This window comes from Dendropsophus ebraccatus, chromosome 5 (assembly GCF_027789765.1).
Source record: "Dendropsophus ebraccatus isolate aDenEbr1 chromosome 5, aDenEbr1.pat, whole genome shotgun sequence".
NCBI lineage: Eukaryota > Metazoa > Chordata > Amphibia > Anura > Hylidae > Dendropsophus > Dendropsophus ebraccatus.
Window position 1 is genome coordinate 145,298,727 of NC_091458.1, and position 19,574 is coordinate 145,318,300.

Genomic DNA, 19,574 nt, shown 5'->3' on the forward strand with positions numbered 1-19,574 from the left:
TATGGGATCACACAAAGGGGGATATTTATCAAGATGCTCCCCTGATGTATGACAACTGTATCCACCGCTTGCCTGATGGGCAGGGAGTGTGCGACAAGGCGAGGAAGAGATGTGGCCTCCTCCCACGCTAGACTTCTCATGATTTATGTCAGCTTGCAGGCGTAAATCCTGATACAGGGAGCATGTATAGATTTTTGTGCAGAGCCAGCTGGCTTTATTAAGATGTGTACACTTCTAGTAAATCTAGCTGGGGGAAAGGGGCAAGGTTTTATTTAAATTGTCACTGTCGTGCTAACTTTCAAAATCTAAATCAACAGTAGATGTGATATAAAGCAAGTTTGCAATTTACTTTTTTTTTTTTATCATGGAAAACTCGGCACTTCCTGTTTTCTGACTTTTTTTTTTCTCAAAAAACAGGAAACAGTCTGAAAACAGGAAGTCCTGTGTATTCCAGGCTGAGTGCTCACAGAGAGAAGGTAGTCATGTGGTTGACGGACACATTCTGTACTGGCAGGAATTCCTGTGTTAAAGTAGTTTTTTTTTAACCAGCACAAGTCAGAAAACCTGCCTTCTTGAGACTGGACCTGGATTTCTGGTAAGTTCAGCTTTGTTTTACAGCATGATAACAACAAAAAAAATAATGGATGTATAACTGCAGACTTGCTTTATATCACATCCAGGGGCGGGCTGGGCCGGGGGGCAGGGGGGCACATACCCCCCGGGCCGCTCTTCCCCCAGTTGTCAGGGCCGCATGGCGGCTGACAGCTGGCTGGAGTCCTCAGTGCCTCCCCTGCTTACAGCCCCGGCCCTCTTCTGTCATATTTACCTGTGGCTGTGGATCCGGACTGTGATGGAAGCGGCCGCTGAAGCCCCGCCCCCCATGATGTTAAGCCCCGCCTCCTTTATGGCCATTATGCTTTCCTATAAGCCTATGAGGCTTATGGTAAAAAGCAAACTGCTGTACGCAGTATCTTCCTCCGGCCACCAGAGTGCGCTCTCTCCTCCCAGCTGGTTCTCCTGTGTCTGGGCTAGAAGAGCCTGAAGACCGAGAAGATGGTGTCTGCAGGAAGCCAGGTACCTACACAGCAGGACTTCTACACAGCAGGCCATAGGGCAGGGGGAGGGAACCAAGGCTCTCCAGCTGTTGCAAAACTACAACTCTCATCATACCTGGGCAGCCATAGGCTTACCATAGATGATGGGAGTTGTAGTTTTGCAACAGCTGAAGAGCCAAGGTTCCCTATTCCTGACATAGAGGATACATATATACAGGAGACCTACACAGGAGGATACATATATACAGGAGGAGACATACAGAGGAGTATATAGAGGATACATATATACAAGAGGAGACATACACAGCAGTACATAGAGGATACATATATACAGGAGGAGACATACAGAGGAGTATATAGAGGATACATATATACAAGAGGAGACATACACAGCGGGTACATAGAGGATACATATATACTGGAGGAGACATATATACAAGGGTACATAGAGGATACATATATACAGGAGGAGACATACACAGGAGTATATAGAGGATACATATGTACAGGAGGATACATACAGAGGAGTATATAGAGGATACATATATACAGGAGGAGACATACACAGGAGTATATAGAGGATACATATGTACAGGAGGAGACATACAGAGGAGTATATAGAGGAGACATATATACAGAAGGAGACATACACAGCAGTACATAGAGGATACATACAGAGGAGTATATAGAGGATACATATATACAGGAGGAGACATACACAGCAGTACATAGAGGATACATATATACAGGAGGAGACATACAGAGGAGTATATAGAGGATACATATATACAGGAGGAGACATACACAGCAGTACATAGAGGATACATACAGAGGAGTATATAGAGGATACATATATACAGGAGGAGACATACACAGCAGTACATAGAGGATACATATATACAGGAGGAGACATACAGAGGAGTATATAGAGGATACATATATACAGTAGGAGACATACACAGCAGTACATAGAGGATACATATATACAGGAGGAGACATACACAGGAGTATATAGAGGATACATATGTACAGGAGGAGACATACACAGGAGTATATAGAGGATACATATATACAGGAGGAGACATACACAGCAGTACATAGAGGATACATACAGAGGAGTATATAGAGGATACATATATACAGGAGGAGACATACACAGCAGTACATAGAGGATACATATATACAGGAGGAGACATACACAGGAGTATATAGAGGATACATATGTACAGGAGGAGACATACACAGGAGTATATAGAGGATACATATATACAGGAGGAGACATACACAGCAGTACATAGAGGATACATACAGAGGAGTATATAGAGGATACATATATACAGGAGGAGACATACACAGCAGTACATAGAGGATACATATATACAGGAGGAGACATACAGAGGAGTATATAGAGGATACATATATACAGGAGGAGACATACAAAGCAGTACATAGAGGATACATATATACAGGAGGAGACATACAGAGGAGTATATAGAGGAGACATATATACAGGAGGAGACATATATACAGGGGTACATAGAGTATACATATATACAGGAGGAGACATACAGAGGAGTTAGGGCTGGGCTATTAATCAAATATATTTGCCCAGAAGGTTATTATTGATTTCGATTAAAATCATAAATTAAATTTTCACAAAAAATCACTGCAGACAGAGCAGCGTAGAGTGATGGGTTGGCGGCTGGGCTGGAGTTGCAGGTCAAGCAGGCGGCGCGGAGGTGAGGTGCATGGCGGGCGGCGGTGCGTGGAGTGTCGCGCCGGAGGTGAGGTGCAGGGCAGTCGGGCAGTCTGCCTAACAGAGCCGCGACTGACCTGCCCCAGCTATACATATCACATCCAGTTCCCCTCCCGGCCACAAGTGCAGGTCCCTGGTCTCTGGAGGAGGCTGCAGGGACTGTAGTGGTGATAGCGTCGCTTCAGGTCCTGGAGCTGAACAGCGGGATCTGCATCCCCCGATCCCGCTGTACAGCTCCAGTAATGGCAGTGACGCTATCACCACTACAGTCCCTGCGGCCAGGGCCGTATTTACCACTAGGCACCTGTGGTCCGATGCCTAGGGCAGCACCTTGCAGGGGGGCAGCACCAGGGAGCAGGGGGACAGAAAAAACTAATCCTTTTGTTTTTATTTTTTTAGTTTCCCTTCTCCCGTTCAGACTTGCCAGTAAATCTGGTGTCTTTTCCAGGGGGGTGGGGGGTATGGTGTTATTGGTCAGGTCTGGTCGCCAATAGGTGCGTGAAGATGGGGCGTCTTCAGGTTTAGTGCCTAGGGCAGCAGCAGCTGTTAATACAGCTCTGCCTGCGGCCTCTTCCAGAGACCGGGGACCTGCACGTGTGGCCGGGAGGGGAACCTGTGTGCCGGGGTGAGAGGAGGAGGGATATGTGCACTCCTGCCCCAATCACGCCCAGCTGCCCCAGTTTCCCCCAGTATGCCCCTGTCACCTCTCATTTATACCTTTATTACTACTACACCCCTCATCTTTACCTGTACTACTACTACTACTTCTACAACACCCCTCATCTATACCTGTACTACTACAGCCCACATCTATACCTGTACTACTAATTCCCCTCATCTTTACTACTAATACACCCCTCATCTTTACCTGTACTACTACTAATCCCCCTCATCTGTATTACTAATACACCCCATATCTATACCTGTACTACCTCACCCTTCATCTTTATCTCTACTACTACTACTAATGCCCCTCATCTGTATTACTAATACACCCCATATCTATATCTGTACTACTACACCCCTTATCCACTATACCTCCACTACTACACTCTACCTAGATGGAGGCACCATGTGTCCCGCTATCCCCACCCCCACCCCCACCCCCTCGCTTATCCCGGAAATGCCCCTGCCTGCATGTGTCCCTGCTACATAGAGGATACATATATACAGCAGTACATAGAGGATACATATATACAGGGGGAGGCATATATACAGTAGTACATAGAGGATACATATATATACAAGAGTACATAGAGGAGACATATTTACAGGAGTACATAGAGGAGACATATATACAGAAGTACATCGAGTGATATAAACTATTGTAAAAATACAGTAACCCCAGCTTTCCCAGCATCTTATACTCAGTATGATGGAGGTCACCCAGCTCTCCAGCATCTTATACTCAGTATGATAGAGGTCACCCAGCTTTCCTAGCATCTGTCTATGGGACCGTTTCGTGTCATCACTGAGCCGCCCAATAGACTTATACAGGAAAGTGAGTTCTGACCCTTTCACAGGGCACAGTAGGATATTTGGTCACCAATGACTGGAAGGACCGAAGATGTTATAGGTAAGAGGTTAGAGGCCAGAGTGGTCCTTTAAGGATGGGCCGCCAGCCTGCTACTCATGGGCCAGTGCTGTGTACTTGCCCCCCGGGCTAAAATTTGCCAGCCAGCCCCTGATCACATCTACTGTTAATTTAGATCTTGAAAGTTATTACAACAGTGAAACGTTAAGACTGGCGTACGAGTACGCCATTCTTTATAAATGTCCTCCAAAGTACATTGTAAATATCTAATTTGTGTGTGTAGTAAAGTAAAATTGGTCACTTAAAACTATATACAGAAGCACAGAAGGTTATTGTCAGCAATATAGGTCACTGACCATTTTGGGGAGCAGTAAAAAACAGCCATACACAAAGAAGGTACCAACATCACACCTGTGTGCTGGACTAGCACTGGCGTCTCGACAATCACCATCACTGGCCGACTACTATACCATCATCTTATAACATCCAGCCAACACATCTATTAGAGCCTTCACGATCTGCAAACTGTCCGCAAACCTTCCACTAAAAATGCTGAACACAATACAACTAGTTGAAAACACTTTACAATTTCTGGTTATCAGCAAAAAACATGGATGCTATGGATGTGCACTGCAGATGGTTTTTTTGCAGATTTCGGATGCCAAAATGCGTACACAAATTTAAGTCAGCAAAAATATACTGACATGTAAATAAGGCCTTAGGGTATGTGCACACTACGGAATCCCGGCGAATCACCTGCCGCAGATTCCGCAGCTCGCAGATGCTGGCGAAGAATGAACCCACTCATTCTTTGGGCAGATGGCGGAATCTGGCAAACCATAGAATGAAGCCTATGGACCAGTGGAAGATCTGTCGGGATTCTGTAGTGTGCACATTACCTAATCCTGGTTAAGTGCAGGACTCTGTGTTCATTTGTTGCACCTGCACCCACACACCCAGTGCTACCTTTACAAAGCCGAGTGCTAGTATAGTGCTTCATCAACGACTACCTGTTATACATGCTATCTATATATACACTACATATAAAAAATATATAATAAAATTGAATATTCTAACATGTCACACTATATATGACCAGGGATTTATAATGACACACAGTTTACACTGGACTGCATACAGTGTGGCTTTGTTCACACATAGTATTTCCCTCAGTCTTTTGGTCAATATTTTTTTCAACCAAAACCAACAGTGGGTTAAAAATCTGTGCAAATCTTTCCATTAAAATTTTGCCCTGTACAGTTCCACTCCTAATTTTGGTTGGAAAATACTATGTGGGACATTTATTAAAAGGGGTAGTGCGGCGGTAAACAATTATTCACAGAATAACACACTTTACAAAGTTATACAACTTTGTAATGTATGTTATGTCTGTGAATCTCCCCCTTCCCCGTGTTCCCCGACCCCCACCTGTGTACCCGGAAGTGTGTTGCATTATACATACCAGTCACGTGTCTCCGATCTGTCACGTGTCGACCCCCGTCAGCCGCCAATCACGGCTGAGCATCTGGTAACGCTGCAGAGGGCGGCCGGCACTAGGGACAGTCGGAGCTGTTTGGCCGGCTGGCCGGCCGAAGATGACGTCCTGGCACAAGATGGCGGACGGTTGCGACACAGATCAGGTATGTATAATGCACCACACTTCCGGGTACACGTGCGGGGGCGATTCACAGACATAATATACATTACAAAGTTGTATAACTTTGTAATGTGTGTTATTCTGTGAATAATTGTTTACCGCCGCACTACCCCTTTAAGTCTGGCCTTTTTAAAAATAGTAGTGAAAGCTACACCAAATCAGTACTGTAGTAGGTTTTACCGGACACAGGGGCTGCATCCTCTGTCCCGCCCCCTCCCCACAAGCGCGTGCAAATAAAATTATTCATCTCTGGCCCCTCTGCACCGGAAAATCACAGGCACACCAGATCATGACTGTGACTCCCCCAATGTGTGAACATAGCCTATGAGTGACCTATATCACAGAGGTCAGTAGTAAAATCAAGACAGGAAAGCTACAAGCTAAGGGTGCATTCACACTAAGTAAAATCAGGGTGATTTCTTTGGCAGAGCTCTCCACCACGGTATCCCGCCTGCCTCAGTGTCAAACAGAGCCACGGAGAGTGGAGGCGTGCCCTCCCATAGACACACTGTTTGACACTGAGGCAGGTGGGATTCCAAGGCAAAGAGCTCTGCCACAGAATTATGTAGATTTTTCTCAGTGTGAACACACCCTTAGCTTGTAGTTTCCTGTCTTGATTTTACTACTGACCTCCGTGATATAGGCTCTCTGCCGCGGAATTTCGCAGATTTTGCTCAGTGTGAACATACCCTTAGGGTACAATCCCACACACCATATACGCAGCAGATATGCAGCAAATACGCAGCAGATTTGGTGGTGCAGATTTGATGCTGAGTTCAGTTATTTAGATCTAATCTGCTGCGTATTTGCTGTGTATTTGCTGCGTATTTGCAGTAAATATGCTGCATATACGGTGTGTGGGTTTATACCCTTAGGGTGTTTAAACAGAGGAAAGTAACAATAATGGTCAGGACAGTGAAAGGACATAGAACAAATAGGGGAAGCACACATGAAAGTATTGGAAAAACACACATGGCATATACGCTGCATATTTACTGCTGCGATACGCAGCAGATATGCAGCAGATTAGATCTAAATAACTGAACACAGCATCAAATCTGCACCATCAAATCTGCTGCGTATCTGCTGCGTATACGCTGTGTGTGTTTGTACCCTGAAAGTTTTTTTTAACCATGATTGCTTCCATTGTGCGGCAACGTGTATACTGACAGAAGGGGGAGGTAAGCCACACTGGGCGGAGATAGGGCCTGTGAGAGTAGGGGGAGGGGAGCCAGCCACACTGGGCAGAGCTAATGTAACAGACTGGAATGAGGGGAACACAGGGAGGATAGAGGTTATGCTGAATAAAAAAAGAACTATTCTGTCACAGGCCGAGTGGTAATAACTCTCTCCCATTATGAGGTAAAAGCTGACACAGAGCTCAAAGAGAGGGACTGAACCGAGGTGGTTGGTGATGATGGTACTTGTAGTTCTCCCTGGGGCTTCTCTATTACTGCTGCCTGAGGTGTTAAAGGACAACTCTGGCACTGATAAAAAAAAAAATTAAAAAAACTGAACTGAACTCCAGTTGGGTGTCTTAATTTTTTCTTCACTTCCTGGTTTGGGCTTTCCCATGATGCACTTTGTTTCCTGTAATGTCTAACTGACTCTTTAGAACTGTTAGATGGCTTACAGCTTGTTCAGCCAATCAGAGCTGAGCAACCTGAGTCATCTGACAAAGGGAGGCTGGCCTAACAGGGCTTAGACCAGTTTCCCTTTTGATGATGTTATTTTCACAAAATGGCTTCCACAGAGCAGCCTGGGGTCAACAGTCACTAGGTAAGAATGAGTTTACTTCACTTCCTGGTGGGGGGTTGAGGGGGGGAAAGATAGGGAAGGGGGGCAGATAGGTGATTAAGGCATATTACAATGTTATATAACTTTGTAATGTGTTTCAATTAATGGAAAAAAGCTTTTCGCCTGAGTTGTTCTTTAATGGTGAAGCCCTTGATGGTGATGAGGTGCAGAGAAAATCAGACAACAGGGAGTCGAGGCTTTGAGGTGCAACATAGACTTTTACTTGCACATGAAGCATAGAACTAGAACAGTTCCTTCTAAGATCTCTTAAAATGGCTGACGAACAGAGATGGGTCACTGTTATTACAATGGAGATTAGTGAAGTATATTGAGTCGCCCTTTGTAATACTGGTAGTAAACCATTATCCGGTGGGATGAGAGTCCTACAGGGTATCTGGGCTGGGCTGGGCCATAAGCCACAACTTTCGGAACCCAGAAGTAAGGGCACTTTGAGAAATTATCTCTCAGCATAAAACAGTACCCAGTAGAGGGAAATGGTCAGGCTCCCTCTATGGTCAACAATAAGAATAAGTGAGATTCTTAGCTTCATAACTCCCATCTGTCACACTGACTCCGTCTTTAGTTAGGTGGCTACTAGAAATCTCCTCATGGATCTCCTCATAGGTTGGTAGGCCCCTCTGTTAGTGATGTTACTCCTACCACAGCTGCACTGGACTGACTCAGGACTTTTTGTCACAACTGCCTCTTAACTAGTTTCTCCTAACTAGTTTAGTACAGTAAGGAAGCATCTGGTGGTGCTGTTATCTAGCTCCCTGATTTGGTGTCTGTGTAAGTAAGGAATAGAGATGAGCGAACCTCGACCATGCTCGAGTCCATCCGAACCCGAACTTTCGGCATTTGATTAGCGGTGGCTGCTGAACTTGGATGGACCCGGTTCGCTCATCTCTAGTAAGGAACCATCTTTAACGCAGCTCTTCTCTGTAGTATAATACAGAATAACTAACAAAATCATAAGGCCTTATTCACACGTTCCGTAATTTACGGATCCGTATTTCCGTATCCGAGTTAGTGCACATTGAAGTCTATTGGGCTATTCACACGATCAGTAGCAGAAATGGATGAAAATCAATCCGTAAAAAAAAAAGGACATGTCCTAGTGCGGACCGGGTGCGGACCCATTTTTTTTTGCGGATCCTCTCATTGAAATCAATTGGTTACGGATTGTTTACGGATTGTAACATGTTGGCATCCGTATTTCCGCAAAAAAATCCGGATGAAGTGCATTGAAAAGCAATGAGTAGTAAAAAAAATGGAATTACGGAAATACGGATGGAATATGGATGGAATACGGATGTCCAATCTAAATCTATATCAATATAACACAGGGTCCATTCTCTGCTTAACCTTAGGGAAAACTTAAAAGGGAAGTCCAGACAAAATAATTTTAGGATATGTTATTGCCCAAAAAAGTTATGTAAATTACTTAGGGTACAAACCCACACACCGTATACGCAGCAGATACGCAACAAATATGCAGCAGATTTGCTTGTTTAGATTAGATGCTGTGTTCAGTTATTTAGATCTAATCTGCTTCGTATTTGCTGTGTATTTGCTGCGTATCGCAGCAGTAAATACGCTGTGTATACGGTGTGTGGGTTAATACCCTTATACTGCGTTTACACGGAATGTTTATCGTGCGAATTCGCACTATAAAGTTCGAATTCGAACGATAATTGTACGTCTAAACGCTGTGAACGATCAAGCGACGAGCGATAAATCGTTCATTTTGATCTTTCAACAAGTTCTCAAATCGTTGTTGATCATTCGCAAAAAATTCGCAGATCGTTCCGTGTAAACAGTTGTTCACCGATTTACCCTATGTGTGAGATGGGCTTAAGCGATCGCAAAACGAATTTTCCGTAAGATATATTGTACGCTGATCGTTATGAAAAACACAACGTTACTTCGACATCCTTAATCGTACGTTCAGGCGAATTATCGTTCTGTGTAAACGTAGCATTACACGTAGCATGTAAACTTAAAATTATTCTGCCTGGACTTCCCCTTTAACTCCCGTACACTGCACTAGGACCTGTGAGAGCAGAGGGAGATGAGCTGGCCACACTGGGCGGGGCTAGGACTTGTGAGAGCAGAGGGAGAGGAGCAGGGCAGAGCTAGGACCTGTGAGAGCAGGGGGAGGGGAGCCAGCCACACTGGGCAGAGCTAGGACCTGTGAGAGCAGGGGGAGGGGAGCCAGCCACACTGGGCAGAGCTAGGACCTGTGAGAGCAGGGGGAGGGAAGCCAGCCACACTGGGCAGAGCTAGCTGCAGCTGCTAATTCTGCATGCAAACAAAAGACTGGAAGTAAACAACAAAGCAAAGGCTTGTATAGGGGTCACAGAAGTGACAAATTAGGCAGGGTTCACCCTATGTTTTTGCAATCCGTTTTTTTTTTTTTCATCCGTTTTTTGGAATGTGTTTGCATCCATTTTGATCAGTTTTTCCATTAAAATCCATTATTTAAAAAATGGATCAAAACTGTGAGGTCAACTACGTTTTTGTGTACGTTAAAAAAATGGATTCGTTTTGAGACAGAATTCAATAGAAAAATGTATCAAAACGGATGCACACACATGCATCCATTTTTTTGCAAAAAATGGATTGCAAAAGCATAGTGTGAACCCAGCCTTACAGATTTTTTTTCACATAGTGTTTTAACAAAGTTTTTTTGGTGTTTAAGTCAAGAAAAACTCTTTAAAGCGAAGGAACTATGTAATTTTTTTTTTCAGTACCTTATCAGTTATGGTACAGGAATCCTGGTGGCCCACTCCTTTTTAAAAAAATTCGCCGAGTTCCTGCACTCAGCGGTTTTCTTTTTGTGCACTGGGCCGTTCTGTACATCGGAGGTGTGCCTAATGTCCCCAGTGTTGGCAAATTGCCTGCATTTATCCAGTTTATTTATCTTCAGTAGTATATTGTTTGTACCAATATTACAGGTTCATATATACATATCCTTTGTTTCACTTGTTTGTGGGTTATTCATTTTTCTTATAAGACAGCTCTTGGTTATTCCAACTTTTTTCCTTGGGGGTGTGTGCAAGGTTGCACATTGAGCCATATTGGGCTCTGTGCTTGATTCAGTTTATGGTTTTAGGTTTTTCTAAATAATTGTATTGTTTGGTTGTGTAAGATAAACTTTATTCATGTTCTTGCTTATCCAGGGGCGTAGCTACAGGCTAATGGGCCCTGGTGCAAAATTTTAGCTTGGGGGCCCCCCCATCTCACCCGATCAGTCAAAGTCATATCTAACGTTATATCCAATTACTCTAATGTGCCACCATGTTCTAATGCCCTGTCACTGCCTCCACCTCATGTACTGCACTACTGCCCCCTATAAATACTGGACTGTACTGTGTCATTGTCTAATCATTGTATTCCAATCTTTGACTCTCCAGCTGAAAAACTGCAACTCTCATCATGAACTGCCAGTTGGATATGATGGGGGTTGTAGTGCTGCAACCTGAAGAGCCACATGCTGCAAAACTACAACTCCCATAATAAACAGTCAGCAGGGCACAATGAAGTTTGAACTTCTGCAACCTGGAGTCAGTCACCTGATGACGCCTGCAGTCCTATGTAACACCACAGATAACACCGCAATATCCCTCTGAGTACAGATAATGTAGTAGCTGTCACCTGCAGTCCTATGTAACACCACAGATAACACAGTGGTATCTCTGAGTACAGATAATGTAGTAGCTGTCACCTGCAGTCCTATGTAACACCACAGATAACACAGTGGTATCTCTGAGTACAGATAATGTAGTAGTCACCTGCAGTCCTATGTAACACCACAGATAACACAGTGGTATCTCTGAGTACAGATAATGTAGTAGCTGTCACCTGCAGTCCTATATAACACTACAGATAATATAGTGATATCTCTAAATACAGATAATGTAGATGTCATCTGCAGTCCACTTCTTCTCTCCTCCGTGGTGTAAGTGGTTCCCGCAGGGTTGAGGCTCCTCCCCCCACCGGATCACAACATTGCTGTACTCTCTGATACTCTCTGATGTTACTTGCCGGCTGTACAGTGATGTCATCTGACCTGGGGGAGGGGCCTCAACACTGAGGAGAGGTGGATTGCAGCTCAACCCCCGTAAAGGTACGGCCATAGGACACAGCTTGGGCCGCCAATGCAGATGTCTGGAGGAGGGGGCGCTGGTACTTGCTGTCATCTGATTAGGTAAGAGGCCCAATCAGATGACAGCATGTGCCAGCAGGCGCAGCGGGACAGATTAGTGCAGTGCTTCCCAACCTTTTCCACCTCGGGGCACCCCTACTAAATGATGTTCTACAAAATAAGAAAACCGTCATACAGTGAGTCACAGGTGACGTCTTCTTTGATCTGAGGCTTCACTTTCCCTTTTCCTCTTCATCCAGTCCAGTCCTCCATGATGATTTCTTCGGGAGAAGTTTCATCTTTTCAGAACCTGCGAGACAAAAAATTTAGGCTCCGCACATTTCTAGCAACTTCCTTCCCTTCCTCCCTCCTGTAGGCTCCCAAAGTAACTGCGCTGTTTGGTGTTATGTGCAGTAAAGCGAGTAGGAATGTGGGATCCCCTGTATGTAGGATCCCCTGCTGTGCCCTCATGAGCTAAAAATGCCCCCAGAGGTGCCCAAATGATCTAATAATGCCCCCAGAGGTGCCCCCATGAGCTAATAATGCCCCCAGAGGTGCCCCCCATGAGCTAATAATGCCCCCAGAGGTGCCCCCATGAACTAATAATGCCCCAGAGGTACCCCCATGAGCTAATAAGGCCCCCAGAGGTGCCCCCATGAACTAATAATGCCCCCAGAGGTTCCCCCCATGAGCTAATAATGCCCCCAGAGGTGCCCCCATGAGCTAATAATGCCCCCAGAGGTGCCCCCATGAACTAATAATGCCCCTAGAGGGAATACTAATAATGCCCCCAAGAGGGCAAACATCCTACTCACCTAATCGGCGCTGTGTGGCTGCAGGCAGCAGCTCTCCTCCTCTTCTGGCTCTATCTTGCGAGCCGCAGGGATGGGACCTCCGGCAGGCGTGATGACGTCACATCATCACGCCTGCCGGAGAGGTCACGTCCCGGCGTCCCATAGGCTGCTGGCATGAAGTGCCGACAGCCTATGGGAGGGAATGCAGGAGCAGGATGCTGACAGGTCGTGCTCCTGTTTTCTGATCGCTTTAATGTTCAGCCCGCTCACTGTGCAATTCAATAAATAAGTTCAAGGGAGGCCTGGATGCTTTTCTTGAACAATATAATATTACAAGTTATGGGCATTAGATTTCCGGTGATACGTTGATCCAGGGATTGTTCTAGTTGCCATTGAGTCGGGGGGGGGGGGGGGGTTTCTGTGATGGGGTGGTTGTCGTCTGCCTCGTGGGGGGTTTTGCCTTCCCTGGATCAACACAGTAGGATTTCCCTAGGTTGAACCTGATGGACTCTTGTCTTCTTTCAACCTTATTTACTATGTTACTATGTTACTATGTATGTAAAGCGATCTGTGCATCCCGAGAAGCTGCGCGGCCGCAGCTTCTCGGGATGCTTAAAGAGACAAGTGGCAAGGGGGGCCGTGCGGGCCCCCCTAGCGTAGGGGCCCGGTCTCCATGGCGACCGCTGCGACCCCTATAGCTACGCCACTGTGCTTATCATATATTGAGGTGCAGCCTGTTTTTTCTATACTCATTTCTGTGTATTTGTTTAACGCCCCCAGTGTAACGATTTCCTCTTCCCTTGGTGACGCGGTCATGCTTGATTCTAATGGAGGCGTGTCAACAAGGGGAGGGGATATGGTTAAAGTAAAGGCGCTAGGCCCGCCTCCAGTTCATAGAACAGGCCGCTGCACAAGAAGACAACTGTAGCCAGCGTGGGAACCGGGCAGCATTCTGAAAAAAGAACATGCCACCAGGATCTCTGTAGTCCTGATGGTACATTTGCTTGCAGGACACATTACGTACCCATGGTCCCTAAGGGGGTACAGAAAGGGGTACAGCAATTAACCATTTAAATGCTGCTGTCAAAGCTGACAGCAGCATTTGAATGGCGCAAAACACCACTACCTGAGACAATACCCCAACCTCCCCCCCCCCCCCCCCACAAAGCCCCCGCACAGTATGATCGCAATGGGCAATCCTTCCTACTTGCCGGCGCAGGCCTCAGCAACGTAATTTTAATAATGAAAATAAATATATTTTCTATCACCACGTGCAGAATCACCTGAACTATTAAATTATCTCATTCCTGATCTCACACAGTAAAAGGCGTAAGCGTAAAAAATGCCTGGAAAAATTTGAATAAAAAGTGATAAAAAAGTCACATATACCCAAGCAAGGTACCGATAGAAAATGCAAATCATAGCCCAAAAAATTACACCAAATAGCCTCATAGACTAAAGAATAAACATCTTATAAGGATGATATAACAAAAATATATTTAAAAAAGTAGCTTCCAACTGAATTTTCTGAATTTTCAACAAAAGAAAAATAAATTTAGCCTACAATATTTTAATTTCTGGCACAAATTGGATGCAGAATTCAATTACAACATCCAAAACCAGAAGAAAACTCCCAGCATCATCCTTGGTTGTTTAAATCGCTGTGTCGGTACAGTAGCATGAAGATTTAGTTTCAGAGCTCCATCATAATAAATGATGATGCTGGGAACTTTGTACAGGCTCGGACTGGCTTACTGGGGAATTGGGGTATCCCTTGTTGGGCCCAGAGCTAGAGTGGGCCCCTTCCCAAAACGCACACAGGACCAAGTCCACAGGCAGGGACTGAACAACAGGCATCAACACCTGGCGAGAGCCCCCTGGTGAGCCCCCGGATGATGTTGTAGCGGCCGGTCACTTGATGGAAGTGTGACGCCACTACTGTGGTGGATGGCCAAGATACAGCTGGAGCTTTAGGTTTTGCCACGTGACGCTAGTGCCTGTGGGCACACAGGTGTGATGGCATGCCTGCTTTTAAGGTGTTAGGCCGGTTGTACCCTTTTCCCCTGTGATCGGTGTCCTGTCGGGTTGCTGCAGGGTCCCTTGGGATAGTATTGCCACAGGTGGTCAGAGAGGTGTAAGGACCCTCCTGGATGGTAGTAGGACCCGCCACCCACAGAAAGGGGAGATGTCCCAAGGTTGCGGTGTAGGTGCTGTGGAGGTGGTAGTGAATAATCACAGACTCAAGTGGTAACATTGACTTGGTTTACTACTACTACTACTAATAATAATAATAATAATAATTTTTATTTATATAGCGCCAACAGATTCCGCAGCACTTTACAATTCTGGGGGTACATACATAGACAAAAAATCGACATTACAGAGATACATATAATTAACCATACATAAGGAGTGAGGTCCCTGCTCGCATGCATGAGCTTACACACTATCAGGAGAGGGTGCGAGACAAAATGGCAGAGGGGCAAAGTGCATCATTGTTCTTATGGTCCGGCCATCTTTATGAATAAGGCAGTGCGGGTAAGGGGGGGTGAACCTGTCACCAGCCAATGCCTGCATGCACAGGTCTAAGTGCTTAAATGCTTGGTGTGTGTGTGCGCGTGTATGTATGTGTCTGTGTGTGTGTGCGTGTATGTATGTGTCTGTGTGCGTGGTGGAGGTGTCTGTGTGTGTGTGTGTGTGTGTGGAGGGGGGGTTGAGGGTTGAGTCAAAATAAGGGAACCTGGTAAGCCTGTTTGAACAGATGTGTTTTGAGGGCACGTTTGAAGCTTTGTGTATTGGTGGTGAGTCTGACAGTCTTGGGTAGTGCATTCCATAGAACTGGTGCAGCTCGGGTGAAGTCCTGGAGACGGGAGTGAGAGGTGCGGATCAAGGTGGAGGTTAATCGTAAGTCATTAGAAGAGCGTAGGGCACGGGTAGGGCGGTAGGCAGAGATGAGGGAGGAGATGTATGGAGGTGCAGCACTGTGGAGAGCCTTGTGGGTGAGCAGGAGGACTTTATATTGTATCCTGTGTTTAACAGGGAGCCAGTGTAGTGACTGGCACAGGGGGGAAGCATCAGTATAGCGGCTGGACATGGGGATGAGCCTGGCCGCTGTATTGAGAATGGACTGGAGAGAGGAGAGTTTAGAGGAAGGAAGGCCGATTAGTAAGGAATTGCAGTAGTCAAGACGGGAATGAATCAGAGCGACAATGAGAGTTTTAGCAGATTCGACAGGAAGGAAGGGACGGATTTTAGAGATGTTTTTTAGATGCAGATTACAGGAACGTGAAAGAGATTTAATGTGAGGAGTGAAGGACAGATCTGAGTCAAACATAACCCCAAGGCAGCGGGCTTGCTGTGTAGGGGCTATGGTCGCACCACAGACAGAGATGGAGATGTCAGGTGGAGGGTGTTTAGCAGAGGGAGGGATAACAAGAAGCTCAGTCTTAGAAAGGTTTAGTTTTAGGAATAGGGAGGACATAGCGTTAGAGACGGCAGCCAGACAGTTACTGCTGTTCTGTAGAAGAGCAGGGGTGATATCACGGGAGGAGGTATACAGCTGGGTATCATCAGCATAGAGATGGTACTGAAAACCAAACTTGCTGATGATTTGTCCGATGGGTAAAGTGTAAAGTGAGAAAAGGAGAGGGCCCAGGACTGATCCCTGAGGAACCCCAACTGTAAGGGGGAGAGAAGATGACGTGGAGCCAGAAAGTGATACACTAAAGGAGCGGTCGGAGAGATAGGAGGAGAACCAGGAAAGAGCAGAGTACTTGAGGCCGATAGAGCGGAGCGTGGAGAGGAGGAGCTGGTGGTCTACAGTGTCAAAAGCTGCAGATAGGTCCAGGAGGATGAGAAGTGAATGGTCACCTTTAGATTTGGAGGAGAGGAGATCGTTAGAGACTTTAGTAAGGGCAGTTTCTGTAGAGTGGTGAGGACGGAAACCGGACTGAAGGGGGTCAAGGAGAGAGTTGTCAGAGAGGTAGCGGGTTAGGCGGGAATAGACCAGACGTTCCAACAGTTTGGAGATAAAAGGAAGATTAGAGACAGGTCGATAGTTGGCAGCACAGGAGGGGTCTAGAGAGGGTTTTTTCAGTAATGGAGTGATAATGGAGTGTTTGAAAGCCGAGGGGAAGATGCCAGAGGAGAGGGAGAGGTTGAAGATTTTAGTAAGGTAAGTAGTGACAACAGGAGAGAGAGACTGGACAAGGTGTGAGGGAATAGGGTCACTAGGGCAGGTGGTGGGGCGAGAAGAGGAGAGGAGTCTGGAGACTTCCTCCTCTGTTACAGGTTCAAATACTGAGAGGGAAGAGGAGGAAATACAAGAGGGAATGGGATCAACACTTCTTTGGGACTGGGAGGTGATCTCCTGACGGATGGTATCTATCTTTCCATTCGTCCCTTCGGCAGCACAACAGAGGGTTAACATTATTTCTCTTTTCCTACTAACAGAAGAACCAATCATAGTAATACAAGTATACTAGCAATTAAGAGTAATTAGCACCAGGCACCTCCCCCTTAGCTATATAACACCCTAGAGAACACACATCAGCGTGTTTTTTTCTTCTGTTTTTTTCTGCTAAGAAGAACCTTCGCTTATTCAGAAACCCCTGGCATACCGAGGGGGTCCTCGGCTCAGCCGGTCCCTGCACATACCTCTGATCCTGTTGAGGTCTAGGAGGTAAGGGTATTGCTCCCGGCTCTACTCTCTGGGGAGGGTCTCCGGTGATGCAGTGGCTGGGCTCTTTCTACAGCAGGGTTGCTGATAGTCTGTCGCCCCGCAGCCATGCCGTGTATTTGCAGGGGGAGGGGTCCGGCACATGGAGTATCGCTGTGTGTGGGACATACCCTCTCCTGAACATGGCGCTGCGCCACAAACTTTTGGATACTCCTGGCTGACTATACGTGCGGTGGGCTCCGGGAGGGGGTGGGGCTTGGCTCCGGTCCCCGCACTTGTAGTATCGGCGGGTGCGGGGGTCTTTCCGGGACTAGGCTCTGCTCACTCTGGAGTTCTCTGCCCCACTTCCTGTCTCTATGGCTTCACTCTGCTGAGTGTCTGCCCCACTTCCTGTCTCCATGGCTGCACTCTGCTGAGCGTCTGCCCCACTTCCGGTCATGTGGCAACCTGACTTCCTGTGGTGACGTCATCAGGGCCGAATACCGCGGTTGGCTGGTTTTTGGCAAGTCCGGCCTCCTCATTTGCCCGGGAAGGAGATTTAAAGGTGCTGGGGACTAGGATTAGCTCCCAGCACTCTGCCAGGAGCGCCTACTTTGTGCACATTAGGTATGTCAGCAGGATTAAGGCTGATGTTTTTTTACCTGCCTTTTTATCTATCTGTGTCTTCTATCCGCTTATCCTACTGCTTGCCTCTTAGGATGGACAACCAGCGGGACCATTCCTCATCGGGGAAAAGGAGACGCAAGGACAGACACAGGATGTGTCGCAGCTGCAACCAACCTCTGCCAGACGACTGCGCTTCTGATGTCTGCCAGAATTGCGCTGCCCCGGTTCCTCACGGTAGCATGCAGTCAGAAGCCAAAGAATTCATGGGATGGTTTAAAAACCAGCTTTCCGGAATCTTCAATGAGGTACAAAAACGTCATCATGAGGTACCGATGTCTCAAGCCCTTGTCCCGGCTTCTGTTCTCTCCTCACCATGCCAGTCCTCTCAGGATGAGGAGGACTCGGTCTCTGAGGCCGACTCTGACAAAGGTACCCCGGATCGAGGTCTCCCTGATGATTATTATTTGCTGCAGAAAGATCAAGTGGCTACTCTGATCAGTGCAGTTAAAAAAACAGTGGAGGGCGAACCTAGTTCTTCCAAGCTTCCAAAAAAAGAGGCTCTTTTTTATTTTTCAGAGAGTTCCCATCACGCCCTGCCCAACCAACCGCTGTTGGACCCCCTCATGCAGGCCGAGTGGGCGAAACCAGAGAAAAAGGCGGATCTAGGTTCCAGGTTTAAGTCGGTCTATAAGTTAGACCCTGGGTGTTCAGAAGCGTGGGATTCCACTCCCAGTGTTGATTTGGCGGTCGCCAGGTTGTCCAAAAAGTCTATGTTTCCTTCTGACGAGTCTGCGCTTTTGAGAGACCAGATGGACAGGCGGGCAGATGGTTCTCTTAAGCGGATATACCAGGGGGCCGCCCAAGCTGTTAAAGCTTCTATCGCTTCTGTGTCGGTCAGTAGAGCACTCAGGGTCTGGCTGAGCCGGTTGTCCAAGGATCTCAAGGATGGGGTCCGACGGGAGGATATTCTAAAAGATATCCCTGATATGAAACTGGCTGCCGAGTTCCTGTCGGACTACCCCCTGGACATGATCCGCCTTAACGCTAAGTTGTTGGCCTCGTCCACAGCGGCAAGGAGGGCATTGTGGTTGAAGGAATGGCAAGGGGATGTTTCTTCCAAGAACCATTTTTGTTCCTTGCCATTTCAGGCTGGGAACCTTTTTGGCCCTCAACTTACCCCCATCCTGGAGGGTATGAGCTCTAAGAAAGGGGTGGATTTTCCTCAGCCCCCAAGGAAGCCTAGGTTTCGTCCGCAGCAGAAGCCCTTTCGGAGGTCTCCAGCTAGAAAAAGGTTTCAGCAAAAGTACAAGCAGAATAAGTCCAATTACCAGGCCAATACATCATCCTCATATAAGAAAAAGCCCTCTTCGGGAGGAACAAAGGGCTCATCCTTCTGACGCCAGGAGGATCGTGGGGGCCAGACTCGCTCAGTTTGCTGCAGTCTGGTTTCAAACATCATCAGACTCCTGGGTCCGCTCTGTCATCGGCAGGGGCTACTCCCTAGAGTTGGCCAGTATACCCCCAAACACCTTCTTCCGCAATCACAGCGG

The 19,574-nt window shown here is 46.7% G+C and overlaps 1 protein-coding gene across 3 annotated transcripts in view; it reads left to right on the plus strand.

The window, feature by feature from the left end:
* The first annotated feature begins 575 nt into the window (after positions 1–575).
* ZMYM4 (zinc finger MYM-type containing 4) overlaps positions 576–19,574 on the plus strand; it is an 85,896-nt gene continuing 66,897 nt past the window's right edge. The window contains exons 1-2 of one of the 3 annotated variants that reach the window (XM_069971545.1): positions 17,861–18,024; positions 18,116–18,329. The gene's annotated coding sequence lies outside the window, so the exon portion shown is untranslated. Of the gene's footprint in view, positions 596–7,703; positions 7,782–17,860; positions 18,025–18,115; positions 18,330–19,574 lie in introns of those variants that run through there. The other 2 variants (XM_069971548.1, XM_069971546.1) reach the window with 2 other exon arrangements.